Below are 15217 nucleotides of genomic sequence, written 5' to 3'. Positions count from 1 at the left end.
CTTAAAGGGCGGTGTAAGAAGCTTTCCTCAGTCACCACATGCGAGACTTGGAAATAGAGATTTCCCTCTCTTCCTCTAAAACACACTAGGGAAGTGATGATCGCTAATCTCATGCTGCTAAACTGTTTGAATGGAAGAGCTAATATAATTTTGCTTCACCCGTGTTTCTCGTTCCTCTTTTCCTCTGCCAAAAGACACACTGTTCAGCACTTATCTGATGCCACATGGAGGGGAAAAGAAAATTGAGGTTACATCACCGCTTAGGAACCATAAATGAGGTCAGTGACTTGCTGCTTTTGCTTGGCTTTTGCCAGTAACCCCATCTTTTGTTGAACATTGTAGATCCAGGGCTTGCATGGAACAATTTGTCATAAAAAATACAGGTCAGAGACATATTAGGACTACACACTGTCAAATAGACTGGACAATAATATAAATATTTGAAGTCTGACATTCACAATCTGTAGACTTGGAGCCAAACTAAACACCCCAACTCACTGTTAAGTTGCTGCTCTATAAAGAATAAATGATAGCATGCCAAAACAAAGCCATCATCACCAAAGAAAATCTATACTCCCATAAATTAAAGAGCAGAATTAACATAAGTAATAGAATGAGTTATTTATTTCAATTTATTTCTTATGTGCACGACTTGCTTATGTATCCAATTAAAATGAGTCACAAACATCACGATAAAATGCATTTAAATCCATGCAGTTGATTTAAGTACTTCACCCTGGAGCTCAGAGAGGTGTTGCTATGAGATGAGGAACTATGTTCAAAAACCTGATCACAAGAGTGTGACTTCCTTTAAGTCCAAGTTTAAATAGAAGGCAGTGTTCTTATAGCAGGCGACGCGTCATGTTTCTCAAGAGCTCTTAAAGGTGAAAGGAATGTGTGTGAAAAGCCTGGTGTTGAGTTCAGCTCGTGCTCTAGTGCTTGTGTGCAGCTTCCGTCTCATCTATCTTCCAACTGGATGATTCTAATCTACAGCACTTTGGCATCTTCTGCTGCTTTTACTGAATGTAAAAATAACTTTACAAGGGCATGATTGATTTTTGTATGTATAAATGTCTTCTGAAGAAGAACTGATCATCTATTCATCCATATCATACTGGTGCCATCAGCAGTGATCACCAAGGACATCACAATGCTTTAAAACTTTTAAAAACATCACTTTATTTAGAGAAAATGAACAAGGTTAATTTGACATGTGCCTTGTCCATATTTATGTAGCCTATTACTGCAGACAAAAGTGCACCATGAAAAGGGAGTTGTGAATAGCAGCCATTTTTCAGTCACGGCTTAGTAAACATTGTTAAAAGTTCACCCTTCACTTTACTACTGTACTTTTTCTGCATTCCTACGTCCTTCTAGTTTCTGTCTTGCACATCGCCTGCAGCAATGATTGTTTTCCTTGTTTGGAGTCAGGCTGGGTTTAGCCTGAGCTACAGAATTCTGTATCCAACAGCCAGGGTAATTGGAGACCTCATTTAGGAGGGCAGTAAAATACAACTGTGGTCCACCAAGAATCAGGAGTCTTCACGCATGAGCATGCGTCTGCCAATGCACACGCGAGCTATAAACCCTCCCGCTGGGATAAAATGCTCCTATGGATGAGCTGCATCTTATAGAAATCTCTCATCATTACAATAATGTCTGCTGCACTTTAAGTTTTTACTAAGCAATGTCCTCTCAAAAGGTTCTGGGGGTTATGTCGCGTGTTGTGCCGCAGTCATTTGAATCGTAAAGATTGGCTGCTGCCTGGATGTAAAGGTCATACCCACATGATGTGTCGAACATGAACACTGGCATGTCCAGAAAAGTCCAGATTCACAAATTAAGGGGAAACAGATACACGATGCACATGGAACTCGTGCTTTTATCGTTTATACACAAGCATGTCATTCATATCTGTTTATTGTTAAAGGTCTGTTTTGTTTTTTTCCCCCTGATATTGCAAAACTTAGTACTATAGAAGAAAAGTGTCTTTACAGAGAAGGGAGTCGATGTTTTTATGTCATATGAATGTGGTCACATATGTTTGCTGATCACGAGTCGAGTGATTTCAGTGAAATTGTACTATGTTAATGAAATCAGGGTTACATAGATATTTAATATGGGTTTGGTTTTTTTTATTAATAAGAAATAAGGCAATTTACACAAAGATAACCTTAGTGGTCAGATCTGACAGTTCAGGTCCTGCATTTGGTCCATCTTCCAACTTTGACTTGAAGGGAAATTTTAAGCTTGTCATTATTTTTTCTCAGTCTCTAATCATTATTTTTCTGATCAATAAGCCATGAAGTAGGCATAATACAACTCCTGTCCACGGATCAGATACTGTGGCCTTTCACTCTCTCCTATCCTGTTACAAAACTCATCTTTTCTCATTAAGGATACATGGAGTTTGGACTTCAGAGCATTGATCTTGAACCTCAGAAACACCAAGTCACATCATAACACCAACAGCAGCAGATAATGACTCTCTATCACCTCAGGTTTCCAATATCAGGCTCACTCGGCTGCACCTGATCTCACTGTTTTCCAGCAGGACAAAGATCTGAAACATACAGGGAGAACTGTAGAGACAAGGTTTCAAAATAACCAGATGGTCAGAGGTGCACATGCAAATGTGACCAAGTGCTCAGTACTCAGTACTGTGAGTGTAGAGCAAATTTACACAGATAAAACGCAGGAGAGTTTGCATTCCACATTAGTTAACTAGCTTTACTTTGAAGAAACTTTTACATAAAAATGCATAAACTGTTATGTACTGTAAATGTATATTTTGGTCAAACATGTCTTTATGAGGTACATTCATTTGGTGAGAGGGGGTGAGAGTGACACATATGAGTCTTCATCACAATTATTTCATGTTGCAAAAGACCCACAAGTGCACAAAAAAATCTCCTCTAAATGAACCAATGTTTTTGTAATGCTGGGTTTCAAGGCAAAAGGATTAGTTAATTCAAGGCAAATGCAACCATTTTCCCGCAGGCAAACGAGTCCCTGATGAGCCACGGGTCCATTGAAAATGTGTGGATGTGTTAGACTGACACAGAGGCAAATTTACTGGCCCAGAGGAAGCAGGAAAGAAGTTTTTGTTGACTTTTATTTAAATAAATAATTTGTGCAATCTGTCACGGACACATAAATGATCTTATAGCTACAGCTGTATAATAAATGAACCATTTGCTGTAAAAGATATGCCGAATGATGCTGTTCTAATGGATATACTTGAGAAGAAGTGCAGAAGAATGCATTAAATTAAACTAAATTATAGCTCAAATTAACCACTATAATAAAGTAATATGAGATTCTGCACTCTGATGAGCCTCCAGGTAGAGCGCAATTTTTTCGGCATATCGTTAACCTTTTCATAAGGTTCACGGCAAATGTCACAGCTTGGTGATTGACAAGGACGCAAGAAACGCTCGATCGATACCTGTGAAGAGCAACAGCAACTTAATGGTAGCTGAAATTATTTTGAATTAAAAGCAAAGTAAACGAATTAAAACATACCAAAATCACCATTCAATCTAAAATTCTTATATACCATAATTGGTGGACATATAAGATGAAATAGGAAAACATCCAAGTCCAGACATTGTGATATAGCAATTGAGTTTTGTAAATGGTTGTGATAATGTTTAACCTTTATGGCATCAGGCAAAAAATCAGGCAAAATATCTGTGTCACACATTCTGTTTAGTGTATAGTTATATATTTATATAAATGCCTGCAAGTCGCCTCTGTTGAGGAGGCAGTGACAGTAGGGACTTTCAGGAATGGTTTACTGGTACCAGCAGCATACCAGTACATGATAGTGTGTTCCGCCCCACCCCCATTGCTTTCCACTCCTATCCTTTCTTTCCCCAAAGACCAAAAAGGAAATACGGCTACAAGCTTTAAAGCAGATGGAAATGACGTTTCCAGATTGTCCCAGCTGGTGATATAATTATCACAACAGTCCTGGCAGTAGAAGTGCACGGCCGGCCCTTGAATTCCTCACCTGGTCCCTCCATGACGCCAGTTCCTCGTGGCTGTGCATCATCAGCAGGACATAAAGACCTTGTAGAAAAAAGATATATGGCTTCCTCTAACGTACCTACTGAGCCTGCGCCAAAAAACTGGGGGCTGTCATGGCTCATCTGCATGACCACAAGCGTACAGCGGCTGCCACTCTACAGTGTTTTGGTGAATCACCATCTTTTGCTTGTTTTATGTGGGGGTGCATGAATCACAATTGTTTGTCTTTGAGGGGAAAGAAATGACAAAGTTATAAAAGGATAGGAGACAAGTGTGAAATACACACTTACAGACAGTAGTATTTCATTTGCTGCTCCCTGAAACAATACAGCATGTTAATGTTACTTCATTTTTTTAAAGTATTTGTTTCTTTATTTGGCTGCTTTTTGGAGAATTTTGTCCATTCTATTGCTCTCGTACCATACAGGTCTGAGTTAACCACTGATACCATATGACGTATCATGGCAACATTATTTACTGATGCTTTCAAGTAACGCAACAATCAAGTATTTGTTCATCTTACACAGTGAACACATGGTGGTGATCAGAATAGCTTGAGGATCAAGACTACAGTCAACAATAGGAAAATTCAGCAGACACTGGGGCCATGGTTGTCTCGTGCATTTAGCATGTGAGGCCACGTTATCACTAGCAGACATGAATGTATGTACGTGACCTTGTACCTCTGGGTGCTCTGGGTATTTGCCAGTTACACTGGCAGAGCATGAGTCAAAATTACCCTAGGACTATAAATATAGTCAACTTCCCCTTTTACCACATGATAGCAGTAATCACACTGTGTTAAAATGTGGCTCTGTTGTACACACGTGTACTCTACATGCCGGGTATTATATATATCACTGATTCTACATTTTGTATCAAACTGGGGTGCCATCTAAAGAAGGGATTGTAGTCATCTTTGGAGTTGTGCATTTTACCGCCTCACCCAGGGTCTAAATTAAACACAAACCCTGCAGCTTGTTTTCCTGACACCTCCCCGTCTGCAGCAGCAGATTCGAGGACACTTTGCTTTAAAATCTTCTCTCCCAACTGCCGTTCCGGAGCATTTTCACAACAGTGTCATGTTGACCGAAATATATGCGTCAGTCACCAGCACCACCTGAGAGCACCACTCGAGGTTTAATGACGACCAAGAACGCTATGTGAAAAGCCAGTGGGCAGGAATACAAAGACATGAACAGGTCTCGCTAGTTGGCTGGAGTTCCTGTTGTGTGACAACGAACTGTGAAGAGCCAACAATGCTTGGGGGCAGCAGGGGTACAGGGCTGTGTGTACACTGTAGTAATGAGGACTGTTTAAACAAAGCTGCACCCTCACCTGTACTTTTTACAGTCAAACTTTTTAAATGCCAAATTAAAAATATGTATGCATGAGTGACGTCCCCATTCAGTGCTCCGGTAATTACATTTGGAGATGCTCTTCAGCCACATGCTATCTCACTTCCTGCAGGTGTTGAGCAAAGGCAGCCAGAGATGACTCACATTCCTATTTCATATTTCTTTCTGTCTGTAACGAGCAAAGTCCAGACATTTGCAGCAAGGCAAACTTTTGAAATCCTCTAAACTTTGTGGGAGAAGGTTGATCATTATAGATGCTTTAGACTTGATTTTTAAAGGAAAGTTGGGTGCCTGTGGGTGGCGTGTTGTATTTTCTAACGCTCGCCAGTGTTTCAAAGGGATCTTTAATGATGGGAATCAGCCTCAGTCCTGCTGTTTTCTGCATAAATTTAGTGGTACAGTTAACCACAGTAATGACTGAAAAGACAGACTATTTTGAGGTGACTCAAATAAAAAGGAGTAAGAGAACAGAACTGCAAAGTCTTTCATTTGTTTTGCCCACTTTAAGGAATTCTGTGCTGTTAATGTGATCAACAATATCAAAATAAATATCCCTCTTTAGTGTGGTCAGCATTAGTGTGTACTGGCAGAAAATACCATTTTGGGCACAGCTGCCTTGTGATGGGGCTGTTTGGTTCACGTACCTGTTAGCTGTTGCTAAGGCAGTAGAAGGAATGGCTGCTGTTGTCATGGGCTTTGTAAAGATAACCATGTGTTGATGGTGTGTGAAGGCCTGTGGACAAATCTGTTGAAAACACAGTCACATCTCTTTTGAATCTTGTGTGTTGTCTTTTGAAACGGTGTGGGAGAATCTCGCTGGGGAGGTGCCGACAGGACTGTCAGCTTTTGCGCGAGTTTGAACAGGCGGTGAGCCTAGGCGTGGATCTGGTTTTGTCTAGCGCAAAGTTTATCAGATCGACCGCCCATCTTCACAGACTCTTTTGTGAATTACAGTAGATGCCAGCCTACACCTCAGAACCACACTCCTCTCACATGAATGCCATAAAGAAGACAAATGCACATTCCTCCTAAAGGTCCATCCATCACTGTGCACGTTGTCCCCACTGTGAACCCTCAGTGTGTGGGTTCCGATCTGTGATAAACGCTGCAGGGTAAAATAGTCTAGATCAAAGGAGAGGAAAGTAAATCAAGAGATAAAACCCAGGATCAAACCTACATCTGAGCTCCAATTTGAGTTCTGCAAACTGCTCTTTTCTGTAGTTTGTCCCATATGAAATTCTGTGACTTTCATCATGTAGAGATCCATTTGTGTCAGTTATGCAGATACTCTTATGACATTACACCATGTGCTATTGTGGTTTTGGGCTACATCATGTCCTACCTACCATGTAATTATAGATCTGATACCTTTTTTCACAGTCTTGTTCAGAACTTATTTTTGCTGTTCATACTCTTGTTACTATGCAGGAAACAAATATTTGTGTCTTATACTGATTCACCATTATTGCTTTATTACTTTACGTCTACATTGAAGTTGTCTTTCCATAAATGCTCCTAAATGTGATTTGATCAAAAGTGGCTTTTCTGGAGGGAGAGACAAAGTCTTCTCCGAGCTTTTCTTTTCCTTAAATTGACTTGCACATTGGGCTGCGGATGAGAATGACTCAGTCTTTTCTGTGATGCTCTCCTGCATCACTGTTCTGCTCGGTTGCCATGCCCACCTGGATGCACACAGAGAGCAGAGGCTAAGGCGAAGACGTGCACCGGCCCTGTTGATTACAGGATGTCTTAAAAGGCACAGCGACGATTAAAGAAGACAAGAGTGGCTTCTTCCAAAAGAAAGGTCAAATTATGAGAGCTGGCATTACGGATGCGCCATTAGTCACGCTGCTTTTGTGATGATCTCCACAATGTGTGAGCTGGTGTTAATGGGCTTCAAGTGACAGCAGAACCACAAGGCTCCACATATTTCATTTAAAATACTCAGATATAGAGAAATAAAGGTGTAAGACTATCCAACCATTTCCATAACACCATACCAAAAGCTTTTAAACTTAGATTTATGTATTGTATATTACACTGTCTCACGATATAATGACTAAAATCACATCACCAGAACAAAGGAGCCACTGCCAACAAAACACTCCTCCAAATACTTCTTACATTAACAACGGCTCCCTTTTCCTCCATTTCACAACTCTTCTCTCTTTTGACACTTTTGCATACATTGTTTTTCTCAATGGTTTTTCCGGCTTATCTTCAGGATGTTTGCTCCATGCTTTGCTTCTCAGTAGTTGATATAGTTTTTTCATACATACACAAATAGAGCTACACGAGAAAACACGTTCCACTGTTGGGACATTGTTGTGACAGAGTTTGCAACTTTTTTGCCTGCTGTTTGTTTACAGGTTTGTTTACAGTGGTCTACTATTTTTTCTGTAGTTTGTTTTCCACCTGTGCCTTTTCACATATTTTGAGAATTTGCATATTTTTTTAATTCATTTTGGTTTCCTTTAAATTTCTGTGGCACCTAGCTGCTCTCAAAGAAGATCATTAACCAGGTGTTTCACTAATAGTGCTGAGAATTGGATATTTATATTGATTCATTGAAGTAATTCAACTTTTAACTTCAATCCAGAGATGAATTTTGTTCCATCAGACCATAACTATTGATCAATCTCTCTAAAGAGGCAGTTTTGGAGTTAAACAGGAGGGTTTGGGATGACTGTCTGACATGGACAACCAAATAGAATCTGGATAACTCCATCCGTCAGCAGGTCATCATTCTTTGACGAAGGCTCTCCTCCAGTCAGGAACGTCGTCACATGCTCTGCATCTGGCTCTCGTCTTCATATTTGTCCGACTGTATAACTTCTCTGGTATTAAAACAGTCAGTCAGACTCATTCATTCTCACTCCTCACTGTGTTCCTTCTCCCTCTCTCTGGAATTCAGTTAAACTGGAACCATCTTAGATAGGAAACATGGTCATAAAAAGATGAAAAGTTTTGGAATGGAAGCAAAATGAAAAACCCAGGGCTTCAAACACAAGGCCTCTAATTTTAATCAGCTCAACAAAAAATTATATATCATAAATAAATGTCTTTTTTATGTTGTTTATATGTGTTTTAATTCATGTTAACCAACTTATCAAATACAAACTCTAAATCAAAGCTCACAAAGAGAACCAACAGCATAGAGGGAGAGAACGCGGAACAGAAACAAGGAAACAATGTCGGATAATGCTGACATTTTAGCCAGACGTTCTAGCCCAAAAGAGCACGAGGAAGCAAGACAAGCAGAGGGTACAGGACTCAAAAGAACCATGAAAAATTCCTCAACAGAACAATCGCTATGGTGACAGTTAAACTGACCAAAATCCTGACAAAACTTGGCATGTCAGTAGTATCCCTATCCAGTTGGAATTTTCTTTTTTAAAGTGTAACACATACATCCAGACGAAGTTTCAAACCCACTCCGTCTACAAATGGCTCCTTTTTCAAGCAGCAAGTGATGGAAATCCATTTCCTCAGCTGTGTGCGAAGATGTGGAGTGATGAATAATGCAGCTTCAAATATTCTGCCTTTAACTGAAAGATGCATTCGCAGACTCTCTTCTATAAGCACTGTGTTCTGGAAGACAGTCGATATAATTAGAAAATCTGATTGCTCACCATCTTTGCTGCCATCTCTGACGTATTGTTTACAAAATGCAAATCAAAGGGATAATTGACTACCACCCACCTGCGCGCTCACCTGCATATTAATGGGAATATTTAGACAAAACCAAATCCCTCTGCGAGTGGGAGTGATAATAAAGAGATTGAACGTTCAAGGCCTTTTACTTTTGCCCCCGCACATTTCATTTTCCCTGCCTTCCCTAATCATCAGCCCTAATCATCAGCATTCACATCCCACCAATGCTGAGGCAATTTCCATTTTAAACAGTTTTATTTTTTGAATGCTTAAGCAATATTCTATAATGGTGACCATAAACTGCTGGAGACAAGTGATTAAATGTGTTTTGGGTGGAGGATTCCTCAAAGATGGTGCTAAATAAATAGCACAGATTAAACAGGAAGCCTCTCCCTGATGTCAGCCGTGACAGCAGCAATATCGCAGGAAGACAAGTAGGTCAAATGTCACTGTAAAAAGGAAGGGGGGGGAATCGAAATCACTTTACATTTAAGTGTTACCAACTGTATTTAAATAAGAGATTTTATATAATGTGCATCGCATCTATGAGCTTGTAATTGCAGGTGCTCCAGTCTGGAAGCAGGTCGTGATGATGGTGAAGTGCTGGGTCACCTGATACTCTATGTGTCATGCATGGCCTTGGAGCGACACCAAAGATCTTCTTAAACATTCCCAGTCAGGCTCGAAGAATGTGCAAACACAGGTCTTAGATGAAAACCAAACAATATTTCACATCCTGTCTTAAACGGGACGCCGAACAGAACCGGCCAAGGCTGTTACGTCAGCAATATTCCTGGTGATGGAAGCCACGGCTAACCCAGGAGACCAGAGTTTACGTTCCAGTTCAGAGAACGTGTCACTGGTAATGTCCTAAAGCAAACCCGATGTTCCTTATACGTAAACCGTGACACTGGGTTTTGAACTTGGGCATAGACTCAAAAATCTCTACGCACAAAGTCAGACAATCAGGTTTAACCCATCAGTTGCAAAAACCAATAGTGGATTGGTTCTGCGCTATGTAAGTGTTAGCTTATAGGCTAAAAATGCATTTTACAGATGTGACTGAGGTACACAGCAGCTTTAGCTTGATGGGTTGGACAAAAGAATGGATGTTGGGGTCAAGTGCTGACCTCCAGAAAGTAGAACCTGGAACTCCGTACAATTGAAAATACATATTCATTTGAATTCAACTTTTGAAGACATTGAACGGGGGGCAATGAAATTGTAGGGAAGGAAGGTTGAAAAAAACCTTGTAAATAAATATTTTAAAAAATGTTTCAAACAATAAACTAATTTCACTACGAATCATAGAGCCCTTGATGAGTTATGACCATGGGAACATTTTTGTGGTGTTGACTTCAGCATTCTAATTGTGGAAAATACAATCTAACTTTTTCAAAATAAAAGCCATCCTTTCTTTAAAATACTTTTGTCCCCCATACCAGTGTGGAAATTCACGAAGGAGCTGATTCTGTCATGACATACGATCGCGTGATTTCTCCCTCTGCTGACCGTGACCATTTGCAAGATCTGCACAGCTCAGTGCCCAGGACCAGTAGAGGCATGTTTGTAGGAAGTCTTTGTTTAAAAAATAATTTTCTACCCATATCCAGCAACGCATCTAAGCTTTCTGAAGCTGCTATGCTACAAAACAGACCGCAAACCTTGAATAGTTGGATGATTCAGTCATCAGGTCAGTGAACACTGTGTGGATTCGCTCGGCACTTGGCAGATGTGTTATAACACAGCGATGCATGATAGATTTTGACACGGAGCAGCTGGTTTCACATTCATCGTTTAAAGGAGAGCACACATTCTAGCGCATCGCTGTTTTGCGGTGGTGGAGTTCATATAAGTTGGATCAGATTTATTTAATCAAAGGAAGGTTAATTTTCTTTTGTCTCAACAGAGAACATTGATGTAAACAATGTTTCCTGCAGGCCCCAGTACTGTTGTTCTTTTTTCATCCCTGTTATTTGTGTTGTAGAACGAGTGACTTTTATATGTACCTTTGGACAAGCTGTATAAACAGGGGCAAAAAATGCAGATCCTGCTTTTGATGGGGCAGTCATCTAACATACTAGTGGCACAGCATCACAGATATGCCTCTCTACCCATAAGCCTCTCTGACAGAACCGGACTGAAACGATCCATTACCTTGGTCGTGTCGTTCAGCACCACCCAGATTACCCTGAAATGCTTCTCCGATCCAGCACGCTTTAATTAAATGCAAATCTAGTGTCGACAGCAAAACTAACAGACAAGACTGACAGGAAATGTTTGTACTTATTCATGTTATCAACACTTCTAAAATTCCCAATTCATGATTTCTTTTATTTATTTATTTAAACATTTTTTACAGATAACGCCTATCAACCGATCAAATCTGGATTAGCGTTACCATGGTGAAAGTATTAATGTGGACATAACTGACGTGCACACCGAAGCACTTACTGAAAAAATGTGGAAAAGGAGCTTCTGCGTCTTGTCTTAGTATAAACCATGTGTAGCAGGTAATCTCTGAGTCTGCCCTTTTCTTTTCTGTGGTCCACTTCATTCCCAGATTAATTGCAATATTTCCGTACAACAGTGTGAAGGATGGGTAGTGATTTCATTAGTTCTGTCTATTTAAAGTTAATATATTTATGAGTGTGTGCAAGTGTGGGTCTCTGTGTGTGATTTTCGTAGATTTAAATCAGCTGTGTAGGAGGTTAAAAGGCTGTGTCCGGTGTAAAGGACAGGACACACTCTTTCATTACCCAGCCTGCACATGTATAAAGTAACCTGCTACCACTAATGTATACCACACTGAAGTGGATTTGATGGGATTTGGCTTTGTTCCCATAGAAAAAGGCCTCCTGGCTGGATGCCCTTAAAGAACCCAGTCTTTCACCCTGTGCCAGTCTGAGGACATCAGTATGGTAAGACACAAATTAGTTAGTGGAGGGGAAAGTGGGTGTGACACTTAATGCGGCGCTCGGCACTGTGCCAAACTCTCAGAGATAAGAGTGAGTTCAAAGGTGAAATCACTCAAGGCAAATTCAGACTGTGTTCGGGCAGCTGAAGCCATTGTTACACGCTGATGCTGAAAATAACACAGCGAGGGAAACAACCGGTGAGGCGCTGTGCATATTTGTCCTCTATTAGTTTTAGAGTTCTCTTCAGGCACCCACACAAACAGATCTGACCTCGCGAGACTGTCTGAAAACATCAGACTGAAACAACAACAGACTGGATTTATATTAGAGAGCCACCCACGGACCGATGCCTGCTCGACTCTACTCACTATTTCAAATCGAAATGCAGGCGCATTAAAACACCGACGTGCGATGAAACTTCCCCTCATGCCTCCTCCTCCAACCCAAATGAATCAAAAAAAGATTATTATCGAAGATCGATCCGCCTGAATAACTTCGCCCAGCAGCTTTGTACCAAAAGGGTCTCAGTCTTCTCAATAACGCCCTCATTCTCAGTGTACAATAGGAAAATCAATGACCTAAACACTTTCTGGTGTTACTCGAGCGATTGTTCCCTTCTACCTTTCGATTCAGAAAATCATCACTTCTACTTTAGGATCCTGGCACACTCAAAACCCTCCTTTGTGACGCCACATAAGCCCATCTAGCATTGATCTTTGAGGAAGTTCCATGCCTCTTTTCCAGTATTATCATTTTTTAGTGGCTTTTTCTGTTTGTATCAAGTCAGAGTCAAACTCTTTGAGGCACTGAGAGAATACCTCCTCACCCCACCTCGTCTCCCGTTGCAGCAGGCTACCCCTCACTGGCCCTGTTTTTCCTGAGAGCGGACGATAAACAGAGTGGCGGCGGCTTGCATTTTCCTGGGGGAGACCGATAGAGAGCGCAGGATCCTGGCTTCATTAACACGTCTCCGTCTGCCGAGACAGTCTCATTAAAACTTACTGAACTCACCGAACTTCTGGTTTAAGTTCTCTCCCCCGTTTTGGCAAGTTGAAGCCCAGAATAATCAAAGAATAATCGCTGTGCGTATTCTAATGTTCACAATCACCTTCCAGTCTTTATTGCTGTGTGTGATTTTATTGAAATCACAGTCGCAGAAAGCTCCCTCGAAGCCCCTGTGAATACATGCAGATTTAAGGAGAGATGAGATGAACACTGACACAGATATAAATAAAAAGCCTCCCAAAGCAAGCAAGAGGCCAAAGATTTCTCTTAAATCTGGTGCTGCTCACAGTGTGTTCTGACAGCTGTGGCTCAGGGTGCAGGATCCAGGACTTCAGCATATCTCTACCCTCAGATTTCCTCCTCGTCTCCCTACATTTCACCCACATTTACATCATCGCTGCCTTCTCTGTGTCCCCTTTGTCTGCCTGCATGTTTCCTCACGCAGATGAGATCATGGCACTGATTTCATTCCAGCTGTTTAAGGGGCATCTGGAAGACATTCCAGAACAAATCCTCAGATCTTGTTCAAAGCCCTGCGAGTTTCAACAGCTGCGGACCGTCAAAGTTGATGCTCCAGCAAGGACACCAGCCATAATTTTACACTGTCTTCAATCCAAGGAATCCACATCAACACATGTATCTGAGCTGATCGTGCCAGGAGAATCTGAGAAATGGAAGAATTTGTTTTAGCTTCTGACAATTTTCATCATATTTCAGTATTTATTACCCTCTAAAGACATCTAGTGGATTCATTTTGTGTACACAATTGTAAATATGGAGAGAATCACATGCATGCATATGAGTTTATTTCCTTTCATAATGGTACGTATATTATGTCTGTTATGGCCAAGGCTGCAAACCTTGACCGCATAATTATTAGGCTGCTGTGAGATGATAAATTGCACTGCATTATTGCGCATGTCGCATTCATGTAAATGCTCCTTAAATTGTTTAAAAATACTACATTCACGGGTATTCATTGTGAGCTCATCTTGCAACACAATTAGCTGATCTTCCCTCTTTTCAAAGGTGGCTCCCATTCTAACTCCAGTCCTACAGGCTTATTGCTGCCTTCCATTTACCACGGAAATCGGACCTGGGAATGACATCAGAGCCAACTTTTCGGTTACAAAGTCGGAAAACAAGATGACAATCTCCACGAAAGCAATTTGCACGCTTACCTTGTCCAAATATAAATGAATTCCGGACAAGCAGTCCTGCAACTTTTAAACATGGTGGGTGAGGAGGAAACACAAACGTTGCCTTTTTTTCCCTCTTGGCGTATTCCAGCTGAAACTTCTGACTTGGGAATTCCGATTTCTGAGTACAAATGGAACAAAGCATACCGGTATATCCAGTCTTGCCTGGCCAATGTCTTAGAGAGATTAGTTCACAAAGTTGACACATTTTATTGACTCCAATTATATCCTTTCAGATTTGTAGTCAGAGTTCAAGACTTGCTGCTGACCCCGCTATAAAATGACCTGCAACCTTAACCCTAACCCTAACCCTAACCCTAACCCCCATCCAAGTGATGGAAGAGATCTGTTTAAAGACAAACTGCAAGTCTCCAGATCACTGTTGTACATTTTGATTTCCTTTCTCTCTATCTATACTAATAGTTGTTTATGTTTTTTTTAATTCAGTGTTGTCTTTTCTCTCGTGATCTTCCTGTTAAAATCAAGGTGAGATAAATAATATAATATATATATATATATATATATATATATATATATATATAGGTAGGGATGTGGTCAGAGCAACATTTTTTCGGTTTGAATGGATTTTCTGCCACCTATTGTCTATTTTTATTATTGCACCGTCAAGCGTCAGGCTCCATCCTTCCATCCATCCATCAATCCCGCTTCGGTCCATTACAGACCCTCTAATTAGAAAGTTCTGTGGTTATGGACAAACACAGCACTTTCTTGCATCTGTAAAACAGTTCCACAATAACACAGCTATAAAATTAAAGTATCATTTTATTATACATAAGAGGGCACCAGTGGGGAAAATGGAAAATAAAATACAAAATATGTATTCTTTAAAGGTAAAGTAAAGACATAATTGCATAAAATATTCTAATCATTTTACTGTAATAACCTCAACATTTGAAAGTTGTTCAGTTTGAATGCTGTGTAAATCAGCCTGTAAAGCTTTTACATTCTCTGTACATTTGTGTGAGTTGATATTGTTTTAAAACTGTAAACAAAACAATCATAATCATGTCATGATGGGAAATACCCAGAG

The 15217-nt window shown here is 40.5% G+C and overlaps 2 long non-coding RNA genes across 2 annotated transcripts; one reads left to right on the top strand and one right to left on the bottom strand.

Moving 5' to 3' along the window:
• Positions 1 to 11: 11 nt before the first annotated feature.
• On the top strand, positions 12 to 14153 carry LOC115252318 (uncharacterized). Its single transcript, XR_003890732.1, has 4 exons — positions 12 to 278; positions 11407 to 11557; positions 11892 to 11965; positions 13997 to 14153. It is a non-coding gene; the product is annotated as an uncharacterized lncRNA (long non-coding RNA).
• Positions 11999 to 14262, bottom strand: LOC115252317 (uncharacterized). Its single transcript, XR_003890729.1, has 3 exons — positions 14149 to 14262; positions 13255 to 14063; positions 11999 to 13137 (listed from the first exon to the last, which is right to left on the bottom strand). It is a non-coding gene; the product is annotated as an uncharacterized lncRNA (long non-coding RNA).
• Positions 14263 to 15217: the final 955 nt, after the last annotated feature.

Source organism: Takifugu rubripes, chromosome 14 (genome assembly GCF_901000725.2).
Source record: "Takifugu rubripes chromosome 14, fTakRub1.2, whole genome shotgun sequence".
NCBI classification, from domain to species: domain Eukaryota; kingdom Metazoa; phylum Chordata; class Actinopteri; order Tetraodontiformes; family Tetraodontidae; genus Takifugu; species Takifugu rubripes.
The sequence above is the reverse complement of the archived record's forward strand: the minus strand, read 5'-3'. Positions and strand labels throughout refer to the sequence as shown.